The sequence below is a fragment of the Cherax quadricarinatus genome, chromosome 7 (genome assembly GCF_038502225.1).
Source record: "Cherax quadricarinatus isolate ZL_2023a chromosome 7, ASM3850222v1, whole genome shotgun sequence".
Classification (NCBI taxonomy): domain Eukaryota; kingdom Metazoa; phylum Arthropoda; class Malacostraca; order Decapoda; family Parastacidae; genus Cherax; species Cherax quadricarinatus.
In genome coordinates this window covers 66,996,922-67,004,910 of record NC_091298.1, presented here as the reverse complement: position 1 = coordinate 67,004,910, position 7,989 = coordinate 66,996,922, and positions in this window count along the sequence as shown.

Below are 7,989 nucleotides of genomic sequence, written 5' to 3'. Positions count from 1 at the left end.
CACCTCCCCACCCTTCTCCCCCTCCCCCCCTCCCCCACCCTCTCCCACCACCCCCCCCTCCCCCCTCCCCCCACCTCCTCCCACCCCCCCCTCCCACCTCTCACCCCCCACCCACCTCCCCCCACCCCCTCCCCCCCCCCACCCTCCCCCCCCCCTCCCCCCCCTCCCCCACCTCTCCCCCCCCCCTCTCCCCCCCCTCTCCCCCCCACCCCCCCACCCCCCTCCACCCCTCCCCCACCTTTTTTTCCTCCCTCTCCCCCACCCCCTCCCCACCTCCCCCTTCCCCACCTCCCCCCCCCCCCCCTCCCCCCCCCCTCCCCCCCACTCCCACCCTCCCTCCCACCTCCCCCCCCTCCTCCCCCCCCCACTCTCCCCACCTCCCCCCCTCTCTCCCCCCCTCCCCCTCCTCCCCCCCACCCTCCCCCCCCCCCCCCACCCCCCCCCCCACCCCCCCCTCCCCCCACCCCTCCCCCCCTCCCCCCTCCCTCCCCCCACCTCCCCCCCCACCTCCCACCTCCCCACCCACCCCCCCCCACCCCCCCCCCCCCACCCTCCCTCACCCTTTTCCCCACCCCTCACCCCACCCCCCACCTCTCCCACTCACCACCTCCCCCACCCCTCCCCCCCCCTCCTCCCACCCACCCCCCCCCCCCCACTCTCATCCCCCCCTCACCTCCCCCCCCCCACCTCCCCCCCCCCCTCCCCACCTCTTCCCCCCCTCCCCCCCCCCCACCTCCCCACACCTCTCCCCCACTCCACCTCCCCTCACCTCCCACTCTCCCACCCCCCACCTCCTCCTTACCTCCCCACCCCACCCCACCCTCCCACCCACCCCCCACCTCCCACCCCCACCTCCCCCCTCCCCCTCCTCACACCTCCACCACCCACCTCTCACCCCCTCCACCCACCCCCCACCCCCTCCCCTCACCACCCCCTTCCCCACTCACTCCTCTCCTCACTTTCCCATGTTTCACATTATTAAAAGTCTTAAATGTTTAATTTTTTTGAGATTACTTGCTCAAAGGTAAAGATTTTTTTTAGAATCACCCTCACGTCAGGATCTTGATCCAGGAGTTGAAGCTCTCGAGGCCGTGTTTTCCCCTTCGGGGTTTAGTTTTATAAGCCAATTAAAAAAGGGAAACAAGGGTTATTTAAAAATTTGAACCACCCCCCCCCTCTCTCTCCCCCTTTTTGTTTACTTAAGACGTCAAAGGCAATTGGTCCTGATGTGTTGATTGAAAATGAAAAGGGCCCATAGCTATATTCAACCCTTGGGTTGTTTATATATATATATAAAAAAAAAATAAAAAAAAAAATATATATATATATATATATATATATATATTTATATAATATATATTATATTGCAGCTTGTTTTAGGAAAACCTTTTTTATGTTCCTGTTTAATATTCCCAAATTTGTCTTTTTCGTTTTTCCCCCAAAAAAATTCAATTAAAAAAAAACCAAAAAAATATTTTTTTAAAAATTCACAAAAAATCATCAAATTAAAAATTTTTTATTAAACTTAAATAGAATTAATTTTGAATCAAAGGTAAAACCTATATAACCAGGGGGAGGACATGTTTTGGGAGGGGAAGGGAAGAGAACAGACCCATGGATCGACCCCAAGGACTTATAAAAGATTTAAGTTATAATTTTAATGTTTTTTCTAATAACCCATATAACATACATACATATATATATATATATATATATATATATATATATATATATATATATATAATATATAAATATATATATATATATATATATATATATATTAAATTTTAAGTCAAAATGAGTTTGATTATGTCATGACGACTGACTGACTGACTGACTGACTACGAAGTCTTGATAGTCTAAAAACCAGGTTTCACCGTACAATCATTGTTTTCGATACATGACGTGGTTTATCCAAGGGCTTTAAATTGTTTGGGAAATATAGAAGATATAATGATTCAAACATACAAATGGTTTGTATACTTTAATTTTATGAATGTTTGCGATTTTTCCTGTTATCTTACTTTTGGGGGGAAGAGAAACCTTAGAGTGTCAAAAGTTTAACTGGTTCAGTGACAGGATATCGGGGCTTCGACGAGGGGGCCAAAAGTTAGGAATATAATACAGATTATAACCGGTTTTTCCTATAAGAAGCCGGTTTAAGCCTTAGAAACAGCATCGAATTTATTTTAAAAAACCACATTTTGGGGCCCCAATTATGTATATTTTATTTTCAATTTTTGGCATTAGTACTGCTAATGATAATCTTGACTTCATTAGGGGAACAATTGATGGCTGGTTAATTATATGTAAAGCTGCCCAAAAACAGGGTCTTGCCCAGGGATCAAAATTATACTTAATATCTAGAGGTTTAAGGTAAACTTAAAAAGTATACACGAGAAAAGCTTGGTGTTTTACACGAGAAATCATGTATATTTACACTAAACGAAACCTCCGGTGTATATACACGAGAAATACACTGAATACACTGGGGACGCCCCTCGGGGATATACACGAGAAATACACTGTATATACACTGGGGACGAAAAAATCTCGGTGTTATACACGAGAAATACACTGATATACATGGGGACGTAAACATCTCGGTTATAACACTGGGAAAAACATGTTTTACACTGGGGACGTAAAATCTCGGGTTATACATGAGAAATACACTGTATATACACTGAGAGATAAAATCTCGGTGTATATACACTGAGAAATAACTGTATATAATAGAGACGTAACATCCGGGTATATCCGAGAAATACACTGTATATACCTGAGAGAATACACCTGTCAGTTTGATATCCTGAAAACAGGGGGACTTATACTAAATACATTCTGGGCTGAACATGATTTTCATGATATATCACCCTTTATATATTATACTGTCATTATATCATCATTATACTACATTGTATCATTATGCTGTCATTATATCATCATTATACTATCATTGTATCATTTTACTGTCATTATATCATACTGTCATTATATCATTATACTACTTTATCATTTTACTTTTAATATTATACGTCATTATATCATACTGCTTATATCATACGCCATTATATAAAACGTCATTATATCATCCCGTCATATATCATACTGTCATTATATCATCCCGCTTATATCATAGTCATTATAATATGTCATTATAAAAACCGCCATTATATCATACGCTTATATCAATTCATTATATCATATCCCAAATATATACCTTATATCATACGTCAATATAAACGTCATTTATCATCCCGTCATTATATAAACGTCATTATATCATACGTCATTATATCATACGTCATTATATCATACGTCATTATATCATACTGTCATTATATCATCATTATACTGTCAGATTATCGTTATATCTTTCATTTAAAAAGAATTAATTTTCACATTTTTAAATACCCCAGTTAATTTTTAATATATTTCAAAATAAAAATACTTAACAAAAGGGAAAAAAATTTAAAAAAAAATTTTCAAAAACTTGTATTTTTCAAAGATTAATTTGAGTTCAGAAGAATGTGAAGTAAGATCAGACATAATTCTGCCACGGAATATTTCACACAGGTAAAAACGAAGCATGAGAATAGTCATGATTTTTTGTTATAAATTCTTCCGAAGAGTTCTATAACTGGAAGTTCGGGTAGAGGAAGATAGTGGGGTCTGTAAGCCGAGTTCTTTTAGCGACCAGGGGGGTGAGACCTTGAGAAGGGTCGTTTCCGGGTGAGGATCAAATTTCTGGCTGAGGTTGAGAGACTTGAACCAGTCAGACTTCCTGCGTCACCCAAGTTGGGCATCTGACCAAAAAAAACACACTGGGGCATTTAAAACCCCGGCTCTAGATACCTATCTTTGGCTTTAACCCCCACCCGGCTCTAGGGTAACCCCACCTCGGCTATATGATACCCCACCTCGGCTCAGGATAACCTCCCCCCTGGGCTCAGGGGACCTCTACCCAGCTCTAGACCACCTGACCTATTTTTTAAAATAGATAGATATACGTCCCCGAGGATATAATCAAAACATAATTAATAAACCCATGATAAAATGGTACATAATACTGATATATTGGAGAAAATGCATGAGGAGACCTAGGTACTTTTTTTAGTACCAGGATCTTTTTTGTAGATAGGATCTTTATTTAGTACCAGGATCTTATTGAGACCCAGGATCTTTATTGTAGTACCAGGATTCTTTTTGGGACCAGGGATTTTTTTTGTTGATAGGGACTTTATTGTAGTACCTGGGGAAATTTTTTTTGTTTCCGGGGTTTTATTGTAGACCCCGGGACCTTTTTTGTAGAACTAGGGACCTTTTTTTAGTACCCACTTAAGTATAGGTACCTTTTTTGAGACGGGAAATTTATTGTAGTACCAGTACCTTATTTGGACCCCGGACCTTATTGAGACCAATCTTTTTTAGACCAGGACCTTTTTTTGTACCTGGGCATCTTATTTAATTAGGATTTAAATTATTGAGACCTGGGGACTTTTTTGTTGACCTGGGATTTTTAAAAAGATGGGACTTTTTGAGTACCTGGGACCCCATTGAGTACCGTACTTTTTTGAAAACTACCTTTTTTTGTAAATTTTGGACTTTATTGTTGATGGATCTTTTTTTGAGACCGGGACCTATTGAGACCCGGGACCTTTATTGTAGTACCTGGATTATTGGGAGATAGGACTCCTTTTTTGAGTACCGGATTTATTGTTGAATTTTCCCATTGGTCCCAGGCAACCTTTTTTGTAACCCGGGATTTATTGTTTTAATTTGGGCACTTTATTGAGATAGGTACTTTATTTAGACCGGGGTTTTATTTTGACCTGGGGCCTTTTTTGAGACCGGGGCCCTTAGTACCCGGGGTTTTATTTTACCGGGGACTTTATTTTAGTACCGGGTAATTGTTGCCCCAATTCCTTTTTGTAGACCCCGGACTTTTACAGTACCAGGACCCTTTTAGAGTACCCGGGGACCTTATTGTTGACCTGGGGACCTTTTTTGAGAACCCCTTTTTTGTTGACCTTCTTTATTGAGATTTTGGTACCCTTATTGTGACCCCGGACCATTGTTGCACTGACTTTATTGTGACCCAATCTTTATTGTTGACTGGGGACCTTTATTGTAGAAACCTTTTTTAGAAAGGACTTTATTGTAGACCGGATTTTTTTGACACCTGGGTACCTTTTTTGTTTACCCGGGGACTTATTGTAGTACCTGGTACCTTTATTGTAGACCGGGGCCCTTTTTTTAAATTTGGGGCCCCATTTTAGACCCGGGACCCTTATTGAGACCGGGACTTTTTTTTGACCGGGGCCCATTGTAGAATTTGGACCTTTATTGAGACCCAGGACCTTTTTTGTTTTACCCGGGGACCTTTTTTGTTGACCGGGGCTTTATTGTAGTACCTGGGTACTTTATTGGTAATTGGGACCTTTATTGTTGACCTGGGACCTTTACTGTTAAATTTTGGGGAATTTTATTTTAGCAATTGTACTTTATTTTTTACCCACTTTATTGTAGTACCTAGGTGTCTTTTTTTCCTAGTACCTGGATTTTTTTTTAAGTACTGGGACTTTTTTTTTATACCGAGTATCTTTTGTCCCCGGGGCAGGCTCCATGAATACAGAGGTAACGTTTCCCCAGCCTTGAAAAAAGAGGATGTCCCCGGATATGGGGCTAACATTTCATCAGCCACATCCTGGAACTCCCTTTACTTCCCGTATTTTTATACTTTGCATTGATAAAAAAAACCGATGCAAACCAAGATTTTCCCCCAGTAAAGATATTAAGTGATGAAATGTTTCTCATTAATAAAAAGAATTATTAAAAAGTATAAAAAAGCAGGGGTCAAGACGGGGGTTTTTGAAACCAAGTTAAAAAATGTTTTTAAATTTAAATTTTGATATAGGGCCCGTTTACAAGGCAGATATATCTGAACAAAATAAACAAAAATGTAAATTTAAAAAGAGTCTTTTTGGCTTATAAAATCTTTCAAAGAGACAAAGATGAAAGAGAAAATGTTAATATATGAAGAAGAAGGGGTGGAAGCACTAACCCCTAAAAAGGTAAAAGCTTGCTTAATATTTGAGCACGACAGTCCGGAGGGTAAAAGGATAACGATGCTCCTGGCTTCAAGGTTATAAAAAAAGGCTTCACTGCTGGATTAAATTAAACTTGTGAGAGATAACGGGGGGGACAAATTATTATATTTTAAAGAATTTTTCGAATGATTGCTTTTAATTAGGGTCATAGAGGAATCGCCCGGTTAATTGACACCTCAAAATAAATCAAAAATAATCAGGGTGGTTGATTAACTAAGGGTCATTAAGGCAGCATGTCACCGCAACCCCCAGCCAACCCCAAACTAAATCTAGTTATAAAAGGGAGATTTACCCTCTCAGTGTATACCCTTGTCTAAAAGATTTTAGAAGACTTCCTAACGAAAAATACTATAAAATTTCCAAATTTGGGATTTTTCCGCTATGTCATATGTTTTTATTAAAACTTTCCAGGGGATGGAGTTTCCTTGTAGACAGAACCCCCATTTTGGGTTCAGGTCAGGCTCCCTTTGACATGACGGGTGGAGGACAAGGCCAAAGCAGAGGAAAGCAGCATCGGGATAAATGATTAGAATAAACCCAGCGGATCTCACACTGCCCACGTTTTTCCCCAGGTGGGTCCACACCCCTTGGATCTCTGCTGCAAAAGCCTGCAGGAACCCCACCAGCCCACCAACGAAACTTTTCCCCCAAACAAAAAAAGTCCTTTTATTGAGACTTTTGTTCATTGTATGCCCTTTGGTTCCGCTTGTCTTCATTTTGGTAAAAATTAGAGTACCAGAAAAAATAACATAATTTATTTTTTTTGTAAAAATGGTCTTCAAAAGACGCACAATCTAAAAAGTACAAAACACGCGCATCCCAGTTTTTTTTTATAGACACAGGTCCCTCCCCACCCTTTTGGTTCCTGGCTTCAAATGGAAGAAGGAAATAGTACTTACTGAACAAAAAATGTCAAACAGCCCAACTAAAATTTAATTTACCCCGAAATGGAGCAAAAATTTATTTTTGCGTCCCCCGGAGGCCAAAAGTCTTTAACCGTTAATGGTAAAGATTGTAATAAAAGAACAGCTTTTCATTCATCCCCAAAGGGAAAATTTGGGAGGGAAAAAAAATGTGGGGGGCTGGGCAGTAATTTTGGTGACGGCATTTAGCCGAGTTACCCCATTTTTAACCCTTTTTAAAACAAAAATTATTTGGAGGGGAAAACTTTGGGATAGTGAAAACGGGTCTTAAAATAAGATTTGGTATTTACCGCCCACATGATGGGTATGGGGAGAAGCTACCGCCCACGATGATGGGTATGCGGGAGACTACCGCCCACATGATGGGTATGGGGAGACTACCGCCCACATGATGGGTATGGGGAGACTACCGCCCACATGATGGGTATGGGGAGACTACCGCCCACGTGATGGGTATGGGGAGACTACCACCCACATGATGGGTATGGGGAGACTACTGCCCACGTGATGGGTATGGGGAGACTACCGCCCACGTGATGGGTATGGGGAGACTACCACCCACATGATGGGTATGGGGAGACTACCACCCACGTGATGGGTATAGGGAGACTACCACCCAGATGATGGGTATGGGGAGACTACCACCCAGATGATGGGTATGGGGAGACTACCGCCCACATGATGGGTATGGGGAGACTACCACCCACATGATGGGTATGGGGAGACTACCGCCCACATGATGGGTATGGGGAGACTACCACCCACATGATGGGTATGGGGAGACTACCACCCACATGATGGGTATGGGTAGACTACCACCCACATGATGGGTATGGGGAGACTACCACCCACATGATGGGTATGGGGAGACTACCACCCACATGATGGGTATGAGGAAACTACCGCCCACATGATGGGTATGGGGAGACTACCGCCCACATGATGGGTATGGG